General features: G+C 37.8%; 1 non-coding gene across 1 annotated transcript; it reads left to right on the top strand.

The window, feature by feature from the left end:
• Positions 1-17,407: 17,407 nt before the first annotated feature.
• LOC115070788 lies at positions 17,408-17,545 on the top strand. The gene has a single exon (XR_003849915.1). It is a non-coding gene; the product is annotated as a small nucleolar RNA SNORA2/SNORA34 family (small nucleolar RNA).
• The last annotated feature ends 2,256 nt before the right edge of the window (positions 17,546-19,801 follow it).

Genomic DNA, 19,801 nt, shown 5'->3' with positions numbered 1-19,801 from the left:
TTGCAGAGACACTTGTACATCCATGTTTGTTGCTGCCCTTTTCACAATAGCTAAGAGATGGAAGCAACCTAAGTGTCCCTCAACTGCCGAGTGGTTAACAAAAATGTGTATGTTTACACAATGGAGTTCTGTTCAGCTGTAAAGAAAGATGAAATCATGAAATTTGTAGGTAATTGGATGGATCTAGAAACTGTTATACTAAGTGAAGTAACAAAGACTCAGAAAAACAAACGACGGATGGTCTCCCTCATATGTGGCTCCTAGCACCAAATCCTTTTAAATTCCAGGTCCTTTTAATAAGAAGATGCTACACAGCAGTCCCTTCTGCATGAAATAACTACCATCATCATGACTTCGGCTGAGACTGATTGCTGCTAAACATAGTCACAGTTGAGCTTGTTGACGGTTGTGCTCATTCATTAAAGGAGTGCCAAGCGGGATCACTGGACCCTCACCTGAGTATCCAGCCACTCCTCCCAGCCAACTAGTCAAGGCTTGGAAGACAAAAGAAAAATGAGGAAGAACCCAGTAGAGGGATGCTTTTGGAAGGCCTTGTCAAGAAACTCCAATGGACTTTCATATGAACATTTGAAAATTTGGTTTAAATTGCCCTCTTCTTTTAGTTCCCTGTCTAGAATTTGTAATGCTAATTACTCTTGCCTTTACTTCTCTTTCACATCTCCCATTCATGACTCAAGGACTTTCTTCTTCCCTTAGAGACAAGAGTTATGTAATTTGGGAGTCTTTTAGATAGACCCACTGAACGGGTACTCCAATTGCCTCATTTTGCATCCCTGCTCAGCATGGAAGAAGCCAGAGTGGTCAGCATCTCTATTCCCTATTGTCAATTTGGGTACCCCCTTCAGAGAATGGTGTGAGAAGAATAGGAGATATGAATTAGCTAGGCAGTTAGGGCGGAAAAAAAAAATGTAACCAGTTTCTTAGCTAAATGTTAAAATGTTCTTGGGCCTGTTAGCAACATACTCTGTTCCAAAGTCCAAAAATATCAAAAGTAATTGGGAGCTTGTATCTAATCCTTAAAAGATTTTAGGGTTCCTCTTCAGAGGGGGCAATGTTGGAGGGGAGGGATTGGGCATGGATTTGATCAAAACACCTTAAACACATGTATGAAATTTACAGTAAAGTTTTTGTAAAAATCAAACAAAAAAAAGAAAAAGAAAAAGATTAATGGGTGTGTGATAATGTTCAGGAGTAAGTTTTATGAAAAGGAAATTAGCCAATGCATGAGAATGGCATTATGGTCGATGTCACTTAAGATAAAGTTTTCAGGGAACACTTCAGTGAGAAAGTGACATCTAAGCAGATATTTGAATTAAGGAAGCCTTATGAAAATGGTTAAAGAGAGTAGCCGAGAGAAGATATTATGCAAAGTCTCTGAAGTGGGAATATATTTGTTGTGCTAGAAGAAAAGTAGGAGGCCAGTGTACAGCTTGAGCTTAATTTAAAAATGAAAGTCAGTGATAAGAAATAAGATTGTGGAAATAGTCACAAGCCCTAAGGTCAGAGGTTCTATAGGCCACAATAAAGACTGTATAGATTATTGTAAATGTGATGAGAGACCATTTGGAAATTTTAAATGCAGGAAAGGTATATACTGACATATTTTAGAGAGTTTATTTTTATTCTAGAGGGATGAACAGTAGAGGCATAAGAATGAAAAATGGAAAGAAGATAGGAGGCTATTATGATAAGTGAACAATCTCAATGACTGAGACCAGGAGTGAACTGGAAAAAGTGTTGACATATCTAGGATTTGCCTATTCTTATTTTTCCAAAGCCTTTAGGTACATCATTAAATTATTAATTTGAAACAAATCAAATTTGTTTCATTTTAAAAAATATTTTGAATTTTTAGAATTTCATATGATATATGAAATACCTACATACACTCCCACTCCCCTATTCAGGTTCCCCCATAGCCCCACCCACTGGATTTCATAATTCTGTCATATAGTCACTCATCCTTGGCTCAGGGAAATTGTGGACTGGGGGCAGAAAGAGGATAAGAGTCAGGGTTGGTGCATGAGCATAAGGAAACAGAGGCTTTCAGGCCTCTGGAAACTTGCTCATAAGAAATTTCAACAGTGGTGACAGCATGCACAAGACCCATGAAGACTCAATCAGCCAAAAACCATGCATAGAACTAGGGAAATGGGCAGCAGGCCCTAACCCTGGCCTAAGAACTAACGGCAACTGATTACTGCTGGGTGGGGGACAGTAGATCTTCCTTAAAGGAAGTAACTCTAGATAGACTGACTAGATGCCAATGGTTGAACTTGCACCAAGGGACATCTGGGTACAAATGCTTGACTAGATAGGACTGAACATATATAACAATGTATCTTGATCATATTCAGACCCCTTCCACTATCTTATCTCAGAACCACCCCCACCTCTCTATTTCCCATCACTTAATGTCTTACATTATTTTTTTAAGGTGTATGGATACAATTTGTGTTGCCCAAATACGCTTGGGTATAGGTCCATCCTTTGGAGTCTATTTAGATGATCATGTGATTTTGTCTTTAAATGCATTTATATATTATGTTTATTAACATGTATTTTGAAACATCCCTGTACCTTTGGAATAAAGCCAACTTGATTATGGTGGGTGATATTTTTCATTTGTTCCTGCTATTTTTGAGTATTTAATTGAGAATTTTTTGCATCTAATTTAGGCTAGCACCATTTATTGAACACACTGTCTTTTTTCCAATTTGTAGTTTGGATCCTTTGTAAAAAATCAGGTGACTGTAAGTGGGTGGACACAAATCTGGGTCCTTAAATCTATTCTATTGATCACTGTGTTTATTTTTGTGCCAGTATCATGCTGTTTTCATTACTTTATAGTTTAATTTGAAATCAGGGATGGTGATGCCTCTTGCTCTTCTTTTATTGTTCAGGATTGTTGTGGATATCCTGTAGTTTTCTGATTCCATATGAAATTTGAGATTAAATTTGAGATTATATATTCAACATCCCAAAACAGTAGATGGAAAAAGATAATCAAAATCAGGGCTGAAATTAATGAAATAGTAATGAAAAAAATACAAATAATCAATGAAACAAAGATTTGATTATTTGAAAAAATTAAGATTGGCAAAGGTTTAGCCAAGTTAACCAAAAAAAAAAAAAAACAGCACGTTGACTCAAATTAATAAAGTTAGAGATAAAAAAGTAGACAATACAACAGATATGAGGAAATTCAGAGAATCATAAGCACATACTTTGAAAAACTGTATTCCACTAAACTGAAAAAATCTAAAAGAAATGGATGAATTTCTAGACACATAAGATTAACCAAAGTTAAATCAAAATGAATTAGATAGATAATTTAAACAGACCCACAACAATGAGTGTGATAGAAGCAGAAATTTAAAATCTCTAGCTGAAAACAGCCCAGTGCCAGGGGGATTCATCTCAGAGTTCTACTAGACTTTCAGTGAAGAACCAATACTAACATTTCTCATATTATTCTGTAAATAGTAAAGGTAGGAACATTTTCAAATTCTTTTTACTAAGTATTGCTTTGATATTTAAATTACATAAAGAACCAACCAAAAACAAAGAAAATTATAGTCAAGGCTCCTTAATGAGATTAGATTCAAAAATTCTCAGTATAACCCTTGTAAAAGGAATTTGAGCGCATCAGAAAGATTATCTACCATGATCAAGTTGGCTTCTGCCTAATGATGAAGGGATGTTTCAACATATATAAATCATGAAATATATTCTACCATACACATAGACTAAAGGATAGAAACTACATGATCATCTTTTTAGATGTAGAAAAGACCTTTGATAAATTCAATATCCATTCATGATAACAGTGCCTGGAGAATCTAGGGATACAGCTGATATATGTTAACATGTTAAAGGCAATATACTACAAATTCACAGTTAACATCATACTAAACAAACAAAAACTTCTAGAATTTTCACTAAAACCATGAACAAGACAAGAGTATCCACCCCCTCCACTCCTGTTCAGTATAGTACATGAAGTCTATCTAGAGCAATAAGAAAAAAAAGAGACAACATGGGTACAAATAGGAACAGAAAAGTCACGTTACTTGCATATGATATGATTCTACACCTAAAACACTCGAAATAATTTACCAGAAACCCCCTACAGCTGCTAAACAGAGTCTCAATAAAATGCCAATAAATAAAACATTAATTCCCTAGGAAAAATTTATATGGGGTTTGAAATGAAATAGATGTGGCAGGTAAGGGACTAAGAGATGATTCCAAATTTTGTGGCTTTAGCTAATGTGTGAACACTGGTACCATTTATATAATTGGGAAGCATTGATGAAGGAACAGACTTGGGTGAAAGGGAAATGAAGTTGGGTTTTGAACTTGTGAATTTGGGATCTGTATTAGAAATCTAAGATCAGGAAGCAAACAGATATGAGGCCAGAATTCAGAAGGTTGGAGCTGAAACATTTGCTGATGTTGCTTATATATTATATTTAAACAGTGAAATCACCTAAACAGAGAGGGCATATTGAAAGGAGGAGATGTTTGAGGGTTAATGTTGAGACATTACAATATATTGAACCATACAACAAGAAAACAGTGAAGGAGACTCTCAAGGAGCAGGAATAAGGGAAGGAAGCCAGCCCTGGAAATCAAGTGAAAAAAAGCATTTCATCCAGTTCCCTGCAAATTTCATAATTTTGTCTTTTCTTACTCCTGAGTAGAACACCATTGTGTAAATGTACTACAGTTTCATTATCCATTTATAAGTTGAGGAATATTTAGGTTTTTTCTAGAGACTGTAATACTAAGTGAAATAACAAAAACTCAGAAAAGCAAGTGACATATGTTCTCCCTGAATTTTGGATCATAGCACAAATCTCTTATGTGTGAGTATATATCCTGATGTACCACAAGGAACCAGGAAAATGGGAAGGAAACACAGAGATAAAAGAAAGAACCCCAAAGAGGGGGAAAGTGGGGACCAGATGTTACCAGGGGGGAGTTAGGGAAAGTGGGAGTGTTCAGCTGGAAAGGGAGGAGGGAGGGACATGCAGGGGACCATGGAGGTGGGAGTGAGGGAACTCAGGAGGTGGGGAATGGCAGGAGGAAGGTATTATTGTGGGAAGGGAGGGGATATGGGGACGCTTGAACTGGGAAGGGAAGAGGGAGGTTGGAAGGGGGACAGTATAGATGAATGGATCTTAGGGAGCTAGGGATGCCAGAGGGGAAATGTATTGCCGCTGAAACCCCCTGAGAAATGCACAAACGGTGCCTGAACTTTAGTGCCCAAGTATACCGAGGAGCTGTATGGCAAGGAACACAGTGCCAGACAGGAGACACTTCCCTTCCTGTCGTTGGTCAGAGTGGTCCAAGAGACTCCCAAAATAACACAGGCTATTGCCAGAGCTCTTGGTTATCTCCCAGAACAGAAAGATAAGACCCTACTGCTAAAGATGGGACATACTTCAGTACAGGACCTGGAGCATTGGAGTAGGAATTGATCTGGAAGCCTTCTAACTGAAGTTTAATTCACAAAGTTCTGGAGAATACTATGCAAGCTGCTAAGGGAGAAAATCAATCAATGGTTCAACCCAGCCCTAAAGCCTAATAATCGAAACAACCAGCACAGCAAACTACCTCTATTGGTGCAGTAGTGGCACTGTTACCTGGGTGGTAATCAAGAACTATCTAATTGGACTTAAAGCCCTCTCAATGGGAATGAACTCACAGGTGGCACTGTAAACACAGCCAAATACATATAGCTGGAGAAGTCAAGATCCTACAGGAAACCCTCTGTCATAAATCTAGACAAACGAAATTTCTTGCCATATGCTTAATATGGATGCTTATATTTATAGACAACTATACTGTACACCACTCACCAAAGGTTCTTTTTGCAAAAGACAGAGGCTACTTCAGAATCCCACAACTGGTCAGACACAGAGAATAGATGTCTCAGAGATACCAAGTCCTAAGTGACATATCTACAGTGGAACCTCTACATCTAAGACTCATGGAACACAGCAAAATGAGGGATAGAGAGAAAAATAATGCATCCCTAAACTCTCACCAGTGAAATTTCAATATACAACAGAGTGCCATGCACAAAAAAAGGCCACAACTGATCAACTCTGAAATAATAAGAGACTGCGGAATATGTATCCCTGGATATGACTACTATGTCAAACCTCCAGAATAGCTCACAGACCATTTCGGAAGAAGTGGATGAAAGATTGTAAGAGTCATGGTTGGTCCATGAACATAGGGAAGCAGAGGCTTTCAGGCCACTGGAAGCTTGAACATGTGAAGTTTTGACAACAAGGGCATTGAGCACAGGATCCATGCCAACTCAATCAGACAAGGGCCCAGAGTAGAGTGAGGAAAATGGATGGTAGGTTGACTCTAGTCTAGGAACACTTGGAGATGGATTACTACTGGGTGAGGGAGAGTAGTCCTTACCAATGATCTCTAGATATGTGGAATAGACTCCAGTGGATGAATTTGCACTGAAGGACATCTGGATACAACATGTGTGGTAGTATACATGAGGTCTGGTGATGGGCATGGATGGGGGAAGGGCTCTAAATTTGATTAAGAACATTTCCATGAAATGTACAAAAGCTCATTAAATATTTTTAAATAATTTCATGAGACAACAATGATCAACTTCAGAGAATGGTGTTGAAAGCTTCAAGTTTATGAAAATGAACAATGGGCATTGGATACGGTAAAAGATAGAGGACCTAATGAGCCAAATATTAATGATGATGTCAATTGATAATATAAACCATATTGTAGTATATTCAAGGAGTAGTTCCAAGGAAAGAGTGAAGACTGAGTAGACTATACTTTCAAAGACTCCAGTTGTGATATAGAATAACAAAATATAAACTGAATATTAAAAGAAAGGCATTTTTATGACATTAAAGATTCAAATTGCTTGCATTTTTATTGAATTTTTATTATTTTCATACAACATAATTTGATGGCATTTAGATCTGCTCCTCTTTCTTCACCTTCCCCCCACTTCCTCTTCTCAGTTTAATGAACTTTCTTATATATATGTAAATATATATACATATATATATGATTTGTGTCCCCAAATATCCTTCAGTACAGATCAATTCACTGGATCCACCAAGTTTCCCACCCCTGTAAGACACTGTCTCTCCCTCTTCCAGCAGCCATCAATTGTCCAAAGTTCCTCAGGTTGGGTTGGGATTCTTACCCGTTTCCCCATTCTATGCTGCAATTTTGTCTGATTTGAGCTAGCCAAGAACTTGTGTATGCTGTCACCATTGCTGTAAGTTCATGTGAGTAACTTTTCAGCTGTCTGGGTGACTCTACTTCCCTCTGGCTCTTACAATCTTTCTGCCTCCTCTTCTGCGATGATCCCTGAGCCTTGGGAGGCAGAGGCTTGAAACAGCTGTCTTACTCAGAGATCAGTACTCTGTGGCCTCTTGTTCTCTGCACATTGGCTAGTTGTGGATTTCTGTGTTAATCACCATCCGCTGCATAAGGAAACTTCTCTAGTGAAAGAGATGCATTCATCCTAAGTGTAGAGGTTGCATTGAAGATGTGCCACTTAGAGTTAAGCATTTCACACCTATTCCCTACATTTGGCCAGTTTTGGAACTCTGTAATAGTGTCCATTTGTTGCAAAAAGAAGCTTCTTTGATGAGGGGTGAAAAGTACACTTGAATGTAAATATGAGAATGCATATTTAGAATAAAGTAAGGAATTATGTTGTTCTAGGGATGTGGTAAAAGTAAGTTTTTCTCTAGTATCTATGACCTCTCTAGCCATGTGTATTTGGCTTTGTTTACAGTACTGCACACTAGTTCCCTCTCGATGAACAGGCCTTAATTCCAATTAGACAACTGTTGATCACCCTCAAGAAAAAAGTGCTACTGCTGCACCAATAGTGAAAGCTTGCTGGGTCAGTCATTGCTATTTTAGTAGGCTTCACAGGTGGGTAGGACAACTGGTTGTTTTTTTTCCCATTGGCAGCTTGGTTTTATCGATTCAAGAATTTCATAAATTATATTTTAATAATATCCAGTCCCACTCTCATCTCCACCTCCACCTCCACCTTACTATTCCCCAAGACTTCCTGCCCTGTGTTCCAGTTTGTCTCTTCATTTCTGTGACAAAATACTCTGACCAATACCAACTTGGGAAGGAAAGGGTTTATTTGGCTTACATCTCCCTGGTCACATTTCATCAGGGAGCCCACGGTAGGAACTCAGGGTAGGAACCTGGAGGCAGGAGCTGTAGCACAGGCCATAGAGGAACACTGCTTACTGACTTGCTCCTCTGGCACCTGCTCAGCCTTCTTTTGCATGCAACACAGGCCCACCTGTCCAGGGGTGGCACCACCCACAGTGGGCTGGGCCCTCCCACATCATTTAACAATCAAGAAGGTTCCCCATAGACATGGCCACAGGCCAGTCCAATGGAGGAAATTCCTCAGTTGAGGCTCCCTCAATCCAGATGTGTCAAGTTGACACTAAAGCTATCAACACACCCCATATTATTATTTATCTTTTTTTAAAGGATGTTGGAGTCTAATCTATATTTCCTAAATGCTCCTGAGTGAGAGTTCAAGCTCTGGAGTCTGGTTCACCTACCAGATATTACACCAGTAAGGAAAATTGACTCTCCCTCTCCCAGCATCCATTAATTGTGAGTAGATTCTCAGCTAGGGTTAGGGCTTCCTTCCCACCTCTCCCATTCATGCTGACCCCTGTCTGGCTTGGTTTGGTATAAGTCGTATGCATGCTATGGGTTCAAGAAAGGAAAATTTAAAGATTGGAATTATTTCAGTAATACATGTCAATTAAAATAATAGCAAAATAGACACCACAGGAGGAAAGGAGGATAATTACAAATATCCTTTCTGAGCTGATGATATGAGAATTTGGTCTTATTTAGAATAAGGCAGTTGTGATTGTAGCTAGAGAGTGGACAAAATATATGGATGCAGGTATGAGACTGGAAAATTGGTGTGGAAGAATATAGTAGAATATGTTATGATGGCTTATCCAGGAAATAAGAAGTCAGGTCATCAACCAAATGAGGAAGAGAAAATATGTGAACTTTATGGTGGGGGTAATGGAGTGGCATGGTCATCATGTCAATGGGAGAATTATTTGACCATAGGGAATTGTAATTGGGCTTCCAGGCAACACTGAAGGTTCATGGTTGTAAATCTGAAATGAGCCCAGCTGCATACTTCATTGTCAGTCATATCAGAAACATAATTACAGGCATGCAATAGTTGCCAAAATGAACATAAACTAAAGCTGAAATTTTACCTATGACTACAGACTGTTTTGATCCAATGCATAATAATTCTTTTGAGTCCACCTAAAAAACAAGAAGAAAGAGTGGTATGTTTTTAAGCCTCATTTACTCATTCTCTCATTCCCAAATGTTCAGCATCAGTGCACACTCCTCACTTCCAGGTTTTTCAAATGATTAGACATTTCCAGTGGGGGTCTCAGATTATCATCCCAATGGTACCAGATCAAGCTTGTTTCTTCAGTTCCCTCAGTTCTTTTGTTGCCCATGTAGCAAAGGTTTCTGCTTTGTTAGACTTTGATCTTCGTCCTTCAATTAATAGTTCATGGATAATTGGCCTAGCTTCTACTAATTTCAGTACACCCTTTCCAAATGCTGTGCATAAGTCCCATTGTTATTAATCTTCAACTTCAGTGGAAAAATACAACCTTGTTCAAGGGCCATTTTCATTGCAGCGATTGTAATTTGTACACACAGGGACATGCCACACACACACACACACACACACACACACACACACACACACACACACACACACACCTTTTTTTGCTTAGTTGGTTTTAGGTGAAGCAAGAGACCAATCCCACATTACAGTCAATCAAAGAAAAAAACAGGCCAAACAGTTTCAAAATAGTTATTTTATCAATTCATTAACATTAAATTTATTGTCATTTTCAATCCAAAATCCCGAAGTTTGCTGATGTGTGTGTGTTTAACTTTTATTGTACGTTTGTTTTCTAAATGCTTTAGCACAATTTTCTGGGGGCATTCAGACTGCCACATCAGGAGAGAGATTTTCTTTTATGATGCCAATTTTTGAGTATTTAATTTTGGTTTGGGTTGTGGCTTTTTTTGTCTTTGAAGTCTGCATTTTTGATCTATAACAATTGTACTTTAATTTTTATATATTCTCTAACTCCAGAGTTGTCTTTTTTCCCCCATCCCCACTTCTACATTCACAGTTGAACCGTATCAGAAAAGGCACCTTGAGGAAAAGCTCAGATAGGTGCTCTGACCATTGTCAATTTCCCCTAGAATAATTAAAAAACAAAAACAAACCTAAAGAGTGTCTTTTCCATTTTTTTAAAATACATCTCTTGTGCTGCATCAGTGGGTAGAACTTCATTTGCTTTCTGAACTGCAACATCTAACTCCTAATTTTCTGGGAATAAAGAAACTGCAATGACTTGAAGTTGAGAATATGGATACCGCCTCACTCACACACACTCATTTCAGACTGTAAAATCACTCACACTCCTAACTGGTACTTATACAGTACCATGTGGCAAAGGTACAGTGAGGGTGGGTTCAACACACAGGCCCCATCTTTCCCCTCAGTAGCAAAGACCAGGCTGCCTTTTACAACAAACCACCACAGCTGAACCCAGTCTCTCCTCTCCCAAACCAGTCATTCCATTCTGCACCAGCCAAGACAGAAAAGCTAGTTCTAGCCTCTTCTGGGAAGAGACAGTACTTTTGAAAAATAAGCAATTAAATCCAACCTTTCTCTTTTCTAAGATGGTGTTCTATGAAGTCAGTGTTTACTTAGCTCACTAACAGCGCTGATGTTGTCAGCTATGGCAGGATTTCAATGTGGTAAGTAATATTGCAATAGGTAGAGTAGAAATTGACTTAAATTGGGATTTGTAAAAGAGTGGCTATGGGAGAGAGTGCCAGGTTCTGGCCTCCAACTACCAGAGAGCCTGAGAAGCCAGGGGACAGCCTGACAGCCCCCAGATCCTGACTCCACATGGTGGTGTGCTTCCCCTAATTGTGCCATACCATCCCCCTACATGGAATTATGTGAGGCCCCTCCCAAGGCAGATCTGGCTTTGGTCTGCTAAGGCTGGGATTTCAGCAGACCACCAGAGAGTGCCAAGTTCTGGATCCCTCTGGCCTCCCTCTGGCATAAGGTTGACAATGCACAGGACTGCCTGAGAGAGTCTGGAACCTGCCTCAATATGATGAAGGAAGCCTGAGTGTACCTGACTGGAACCTGAATTGGGCTTCTGTAGGTACCCCTGAATAGCTGATCTGAAGCTATCAGTTCCCTCCAAAATAAACCTGAGAGAACCTGAACCCTGTACCAGCCAGCTTTACATAACCAACAAAGAAAGGATCTAGGCACCCCCATAATACAAACAGAAACATACTTCAACTTAATTCTCATATCAGAATCATAAACAACAAAAGAAAGTCATATGCCAAAACCACAATGAAAAAATAATAAAATGCAAAGCCAAAACACTATCCCCACCAAACCCTACCAATCCCATAGAAGAGTTCTACAACGAGAATCCCCTAGAGATAACACAGGACACTGAATTTAAAAGAACAATTGTAACATAATCAAGGAATTGAAGAAATTTATAGAACACACGAAAAAACAAAAGAGCTAAAAGAAGATAGGAATAAACTTCTGAATGAATTCCCAAAAGAGATAGAAACATTGAAGAAAACTCAGGCAAAAATGAAGAAGGAAGTGCAAAACTCAATAAGAAAACTTGAAACAAGAGGGGAAAGCCTCACTTCTATAATGAATGAAATGGAAAACAGAGTATCAAGATTAGAGGATAAAACTGAACTATTGGCCCACTCAAGCAGAGTATGGAAAATATAAAAAAACAAAGAAATGCAATATGCAAGAGATGTGGGACACCATGAAAAGACAAAATCTACAGATCATAGGAATAGAGGAAGGAGAAGAATTTCAGGTTAATGGTGTTGAACAGACTCTAAACAGGATTGTAGAAGAGAATTTCCTGAAATTAAGGGAAAACATCCCCAAGCAAATACAGGAAGCACATCGAACACCAAATAGACAGGATCAGAAAAGAAACTCTGCATGACATATCATAGCAAAAACACTAAATATCCAGAACAAAGAGAGAATACTGAAAGCAGCAAAAGAAAAACAGCAAGTCACATACAAGGAAAGCCCATCAGAATTACAGATGAATTATCAATGCAAACATGAAAGCCAGAAGAGCCTGGACCAAGGTTTTTCCAGTTCTACATTACAATAGATGCCAGCCCAGAATACTATGCCCAGCAAAATATCTATTATACTTGAGAGGGAAAGAAAAATCTTCCATGACACAAACAGCCTGAAAGAATACATGTCCACAAAACCAGGCCTCCAAAGAATACTTGAAGCAATACAGAGAGCAGAGAGAGAAACAACTATAGGGACAAGTAAAGAAAATAAACAAAGATATAATCTTGGAAACACGAAATTACACAGAGAAGACAAACAGCAATCAAAATGATGGCAACCAATGCACATCTTTCAATAATAACCTTAAATATCAATGGACTGAACTCCCCAGTCAAAAGACACAATGGATTAAGAAACAAAATCAAACTATTTTCTGTCTGAAAGAAACCCATCTCACCTTCAAGGACAGGCACTACCTTAAGGTAAAAGGATTGAAAAGAATATTCCAAGCAAATGGCACTAAAAAACAATCAGGGGTTGCAATTCTAATATCTGACAAATTAGAATTCAAAGAGACAAGGAGAGTCAATTCATTCTGATCAAAGGAACAGTTAACCAAGAAGATACTACAATACTTAACATATATGCACCAAATTCTGTTGCACCCAAATTCATAAAAACAACACTACAGGACAATAAGACACAGATTAACCACAACTCAGTAATAGTAGGGGACTTCAATAACATGCTGTCTCCATTAGACAGGTCAACTGGACAAAGAATAAACAGAGACACGTCTGACTTAAATGATACCATCCATCAAATGGACCTAACAGACATCTTTTGATTATTCCACACAAACACCAAAGAATACACTTTCTACTCGGCACCTCATGGAACTTTTTCAAAGACTGACCACATACTGGGCAAAAAAAAACAAAAAAAAACAACAAGTACAAAAAATATTGAAATAATTCCATGCATTCTATCAGACCACAATGCAATAAAGCTCAAAATCAACACTGGAGGAAGCCCTAGTCACTACATGAACTCATGGCAGGTGATCAACACACTCCTAAACAATGAGCCGGTCAAAGGAGAAATTAAGAAAAAAATAAAAGAATTCCTGAAATTCAACGAAAAGAACAATACAACACAACACAACCTCTGGGACACATTAAAAGCTGTCCTAAGAGGGAAGTTTATAGCTCTAACTACCTACAATAAAAAACTTGAAAAGGTCCAAATAAATGACCCAACACTGCAACTCAAGGCACTGGAAATGCAAGAACAAATGAAACCCAAACCCATCAGAAGAGAAAAAATAACAAAAATCAGAGCAAAAATTGATGAAATAGAAACAAAGAAAACAATACAAAGAATCAAGAAATCCAAGAGCTGGTTCTGTAAAAAGCTAAACAAGATAAACAGACCCTTAGTCCAATTAATCAAAAGAAAGAAAGAAAGAGCAAATCCAAATCAACAAAATCAGAGGTGAAAGGGGAAACATCACAACAGACACCCAAAAGATTCAAACCATTATAAGGGAATGTATTAAAAACCTATACACTACTAGATCTGAAAGTCTAAAAGAAATGGATAGATATCTGAAAAAAGTGGCAACCTCCAAACTTAAACCAAGAAGAGGTCAACAGTTTAAACAGACCCATAACATATAAGGAAACTGAAAGTGTAATACAAAGCCTCCCAACAAAAAAGAGCCCAGGTCCACATGCATTTACAGCAGAATTCTACCAGACATTTAAAGAAGACCTCCAACCAATACTACTTAAATTATTCAAAGTGATAGAAACACAGGGAGAACTCCCAAATTCATTCTATGAAGCCAACATCACCCTAATACCCAAACTGGATAAAGACACAACCAAAAAAGAAAACTATAGACCCATATCCTTAATGAACATAGACGTAAAAATTCTCAACAAAATACTTGCAAACTGCATACAAACACACATAAAAAGATCATTCACCATGATCAAGGAGGCTTTATCCCAGAGATGCAGTGATGGTTCAATATATGCAAGTCAATAAACATCATTAATCATATAAATGGACTCAAAGACAAAAAATACATTGTCATTGCAATAGATGCAGAAAAGGCTTTTAACAAAATTCAGCATGCATTTATGTTCAAAATCCTAGAAGGAATTGGACTGGAGGGAACATACCTCAACACAATTAAAGCTATATACAATAAACCCACCACCAATATCATTCTAAATGGCAAAAAACTGGAAGCAGTCCCATTAAAATCAGGAAACAGAAAAGGATGTCCACTATCTCCACTCCTTTTCAACACAGTGCTTGAAACTCTTGCTAGAGCAATAAGACAAGAGAAGGGAATTAAAAGAGTACTAATTGGAAAAGATGAGGTCAAACTATCACTTTTGCAGATGATAGGATACTATACCTAAGAGATCCCCAAAGTTCCACCAGAAAATTCCTAGAACTCACCAACACTTTCAGTACAGTGGCATGTAAAACATCAATCTAAAAAAATCAGTAGCTTTTCTATATACCAATAATAAGTAATTGGAGAAAGACTCCAAGGAAATGTTCCCATTCACAACTGCTAAAAAAAATTAAAATATCTTGGAATAAATCTGAAGAAAGACACCAAGGTCCCTACAATGAAAATTTTAAAAAAAGAAAGAGATTGAGGAAGACACCAGGAGATGGAAGGACCTCCTATGTTCTTAGATTGGAAGAATTAAAATTGTTAAAATGACCATTGTATGAAAAGCAATTTACAGATTCAGTGCAATCCCAATCAAAATCCTTATGACATACATCACAGAATTAGAAAAATCCATCCTTAAATTCATATGAAGACACACACAAAAAAAACCCAGACAGCCAAAGCAACCCTGAGCACAAAGAACAATGCTGGGGGAACTACTATACCAGATCTCAAAGTATACTACAGAGCCATAGTCATAAAAATAGCATGGTACTGGCACAAAAACAGACACAAAGATCAATGGAACATCATTGAAGATCCAAACCTAAGTACACACAATTTCAGTCACCTGATTTTTGACAAAAGTGCCAAGAAAACACAATGGAGGAAGGACAGCATCTTCAACAAATGGTGCTAGCAAAACAGAATCTTCACCTTAGAAGAATGAAGTTAGATCCTTATCTGTCACCTTGCACAAAAGTCAACTCCAAATGGATCAAAGACCTCAATGTGAAACTGGAAAACCTGAAACTATTAGAAGAAAATATTGGGAGTAACTTACTGGTATAGGTGTTAGAAAAGATTTTTCTAAATCAGATAGAAGTTGCTCAGGAATTAAGGACAGCAATCAACAAATGGGACCTCATTAAACTAAAAAGCTTCTGTACAGAAAAAGAAACAATCAAAAAAGTGAAGAGAAAACCCACAGAATGGGAAAAAATCTTCACCAGTGACACATCTGACAGAGGTTTAACTTCCAGAATATATAAAGAACTCAAAAACAAAGAAAGAGAAACCAAATGATCCAATTAAAAGATGGGATAAAGATATGAACATAGAGTTCTCAAAGGAACATATAAAGATGGCTAAGAAACATCTCAAAAAGTGTTCAACATCGTTCGTAATTAGGGAAATTCAAATTAAAACCTCCCTAAGTTATCACCTTACCTGAATCAGACTGGCTAGGATCAAGAGAACAAATGATACCAAATGCTGGCGAGGATGTGGAGAAAGGGAAACTCGTTCACTGCTGGTGGGGTTGCAAACTTGTGCAGCCTCTATGGAAAACAGTGTGGAGAACTCTTAAAAAATTAAAAATGAACCTACCATATGACCCGGTTATACCACTCCTTGGCATATACCCAAAGGACTCATCCTATTTTAGAGACACTTGTACAACCATGTTTGTTGCTGCTCTTTTCACAATAGCTAAGAGATGGAAGCAACCTAAGTGTCCCTCAACTGCAGAGTGGTTAACAAAAATGTGGTATTTTTACACAATGGAGTTCTGTTCAGCAGTAAAGAAAGATGAAATCATGAAATTTGAAGCTAAATGGATGGATCCAGAAACTGTTATACTAAGTGAAATAACATAGACTCAGAAAAACACATGACCTATGTTCTCCTTCATATGTGGCTCCTAGCACCAAATCCTTTTAAATTCCAGGTCCTTTTAATAAGAAAATGCTACACAGCAGTCCCTTCTGCATGAAATAACTACCATCATCATGCCTTTGGCTGAGCCTGATCACTAAACATATTCACAATTGGTTGTGCTTATTCATTAAAGGAGTGCCAAGCAGGGTCACTGGACCCTCACCTGAGTATCCAGCCACTATTCCCGGCCAACTAGTCAAGTCTTGGAAGACAAAAGAAAAATGATGAAGAACCCAACAGAGGGATGCTTTTGGAAGGCCTTGTCAAGAAACTCCAATGGACTTTCATATGAACATTTGAAAATTACCCTCTTCTTTTTTCTAGTCTCCTGTCTAGAACTTGTAATACTAATTACTCTTACCTATACTTCTCTTCCACATATCCTCTTCTTGATTCAAGGACTTTCTTCTTCTTTTAGAGACTAGTTATGCAATTTGGGAGTCTTTTAGATAGACCCACTGAAGGGGTACTCCAATTGCCTCACCCTGCATCCCTGTTCAGTATGGAAGAAGCCAGAGTGGTCGGCATCCATATTTCCTATTTGCTATTTGGATAACCCCTTCAGAGGATGGTGTGATAAGAATAGGATGTAGGAATTTTCTAGGCAGTTAGGGTAAAAATACCTCCCAAAATGTAGCCAGTTTCTTGGCTAAAAGTCTAAATGTCCTTGGGCCTGTTAGCAACATACTTTGTTCCAAAGGCCAAAAATGTCAAAATATTTGGGAGCTTGTGTCTTATCCTTGAAAGATTTCAGGGTTACCTCTTCAGAGGGGAATGTTGGAGGAGAGGGATTGGGCATGGATTAGATCAAAACACCTTATATACATGTATGAAATTCTCAATAAAGTTTTTGTAAAAATTAAACTAAACTTTAAAAAGTGTCCTCTGATATATTTGTAGAAAAAATAAAGATAATTTCTGGGAAGATAAGACACTTTATTAATTCCTGTGATCTTCCATGTTAATTAGTCTTTGTTTGACCAAATTTTATGGTGGATATAGATTATTAAGAAATAAGAGAATTGGGCCTGAATCAAGACCAACAGTTTGTTGAAGCTGTTGTTTTCAAGCAGATGCCTAAAGAAATGGCTTTTCTATGGTCTGTTGGTCATTTCAGAAATTTGAAAATGTAATGGTCAATTCATTAGAAAGAAGCATGTGGCTGGGGAAAGAAAAAAATACAGAAATAAGAGAGAGGGACTAGAGTTATGGCTCAGCACTGGCTGCTCTTACAGAGGACCTGGGTTGGATTCCCAACACCCACATGGCAGCTAACAACCATTTATAACCCCAGTTCCAGAGGATCCAATGCCCTCTTATGGCTTCAATGGGCATCATGCACACATGTAGGCAAAATACTCGTTCACATAAAATAAAAATGCATAAATTAAGAAATTAAAATAATATGAGAGAGAAATTTGAGAAAATTCACATTATGGTGTTTATTTCTATTTTCTCCATCATTAAATAAACTATTCCCATCAATATATCTGAGAACAAAATGTGGTATCAAGTAACTATACCTGAGCATGTAGGTCTAGCTGTGAGAAGAGAGAAACTGATGGTAGATAAAAACTATTTTACTGAGCAGCCCATAAGTTCTTGGGTTTATCTCCGGAGCATTCCTTTTCTTCTTTTTCAGGTGGAACATATACAGACATAGTATAAAAAAACAAACCAATACAGGAAGCTTAATTATCCTAATGGAAGCTCTCAGGCAAAAAAGAATGGCAGTTGTGGAATGTTCACCTCATGATTTCCTTTTTAAAAAATTAGGATGGAGACATTATCTAAGATAATCTCAAAACAAATATTAATCTATCAGAAATCCTCTTTATGAGGAAACATTAAAAATCTCTGTCACTATCTCTCTCTGTTTTGTGTGTGTTTTGTTCACTCTCTCTAGCTCTCTCTTGTGTTATAACAGACATGATTGTAGCTAAGACGGCTGTTAGTAATAGCTTATGGCACATAGCTCTGAAAAGTGCCCTACATACCCCAGTGTAGTTCTCTAAGAATTACAGTTAAACACATTCTGTATAAGACAGACTCCCTTTTCCAGACTCTGCACATTGGCAAAGTGATGACGGCAGCCTAAATTGCTATCCATGATTTCGAGTTTTTCCTCAAGAAAAATGGGCAAAAAAATACCAACACCAAATGTAGAATTCAGGTTCTTTTTGGAGACTTACAGGGTTCATTTTAGAATGAACCATGAAACAATGAGCTTTAGAAAAAGAGATTAATGAGTTTGGATCTCCTCATAAAATCAACTGCGAAAAAGCAAGTAACTGGTCTTTTTTATTTTGGGCATAGACAAGCATTGATCTCTTTATCTTTATTGGATGAATCTGTTGGGTAGTCTAGCTGGTCTTCCCTGAACTCACTCCTAAAACAGTATTTAGATGGAAGGTAGTCTGGACAAAAGTATTTAGACATAGGCCTGGCAGTTGGTGTTAACCTCTTATAATCTGGGTAGACATTCATCTTCTGGCATTCTAAATTAATTTTCTTACATGGTAGTTTCAGGGAAGTATTCAGGAGGAGGGAGAAACAATCTTCACAGTGTTCAATATCACTAATCATCAGGTAGTGCAGATTCTAGCTACAATGCAGTATCTCCTCACTCAAGTTATAATAGTTATTCTCAGAAAGATGAAAGGCAAGTTCTGGGAAGATATGGCTAACAAGAAACAGTAGCTATATTTGTGGAAATATAACTTCATACTGCGTTTGTGGAAAATACATAGAAGTTCCTCAACAATTAAAAAATACAACCACCATATCATTGCAAAATCCTGTCTAGATGTATTTTGACTTTCCTTTTAAAAAACTTTATGTCAATGGACATGACATAAATTATTTCCATATCTTCATTATTATGACTCTTATTGCCTTAAATATGGGAGTATAATTATCTTTTCCAGGTCTTATGTTCAGTTTTTTTAAAAACCTTTCTTTTTTTGAATGTTTGTACATTTCATACAGGACAGCTCAAACAATCTTAATTGTCTTTATACCTCCATCCACACTGGCACCTTGCCATTGTGCCCCCCACCCTCCACTGGAGCCCATATACCCTGTCATCCCTGTTAAGACCCACTGGGTTTTCAGTGTCTTCAGCAGTTCTCCAGTGCAAGTCCATCCACTAAGTCTAGTCAGCCTATCTAGAGTCCCTTGTTTTACAAAGATCAGCTCTTCTTCATGTAGCAGCAATCAGTTGCCAACATTCCTTCAGATAAGATTGAGGCCTGCTGTTCATTTTCCCAGTTCTATGCTGGGTTACTGTCTGCCTGAATTTGCATGGGACTTATGTATGCTGACACCATTGCCATAGAATCATACAAGCAGGTTCCCAGTAGTTTGTAGGACTCTGTTTCCATATGGTCCTGCTTCTCCTCCTTGGTTCTTAAAAT

Source organism: Nannospalax galili, unplaced genomic scaffold (genome assembly GCF_000622305.1).
Source record: "Nannospalax galili isolate Female #2095 unplaced genomic scaffold, S.galili_v1.0 scaffold217, whole genome shotgun sequence".
Taxonomy (NCBI): domain Eukaryota; kingdom Metazoa; phylum Chordata; class Mammalia; order Rodentia; family Spalacidae; genus Nannospalax; species Nannospalax galili.
This window is presented reverse-complemented; position numbering and strand designations above follow the sequence as displayed.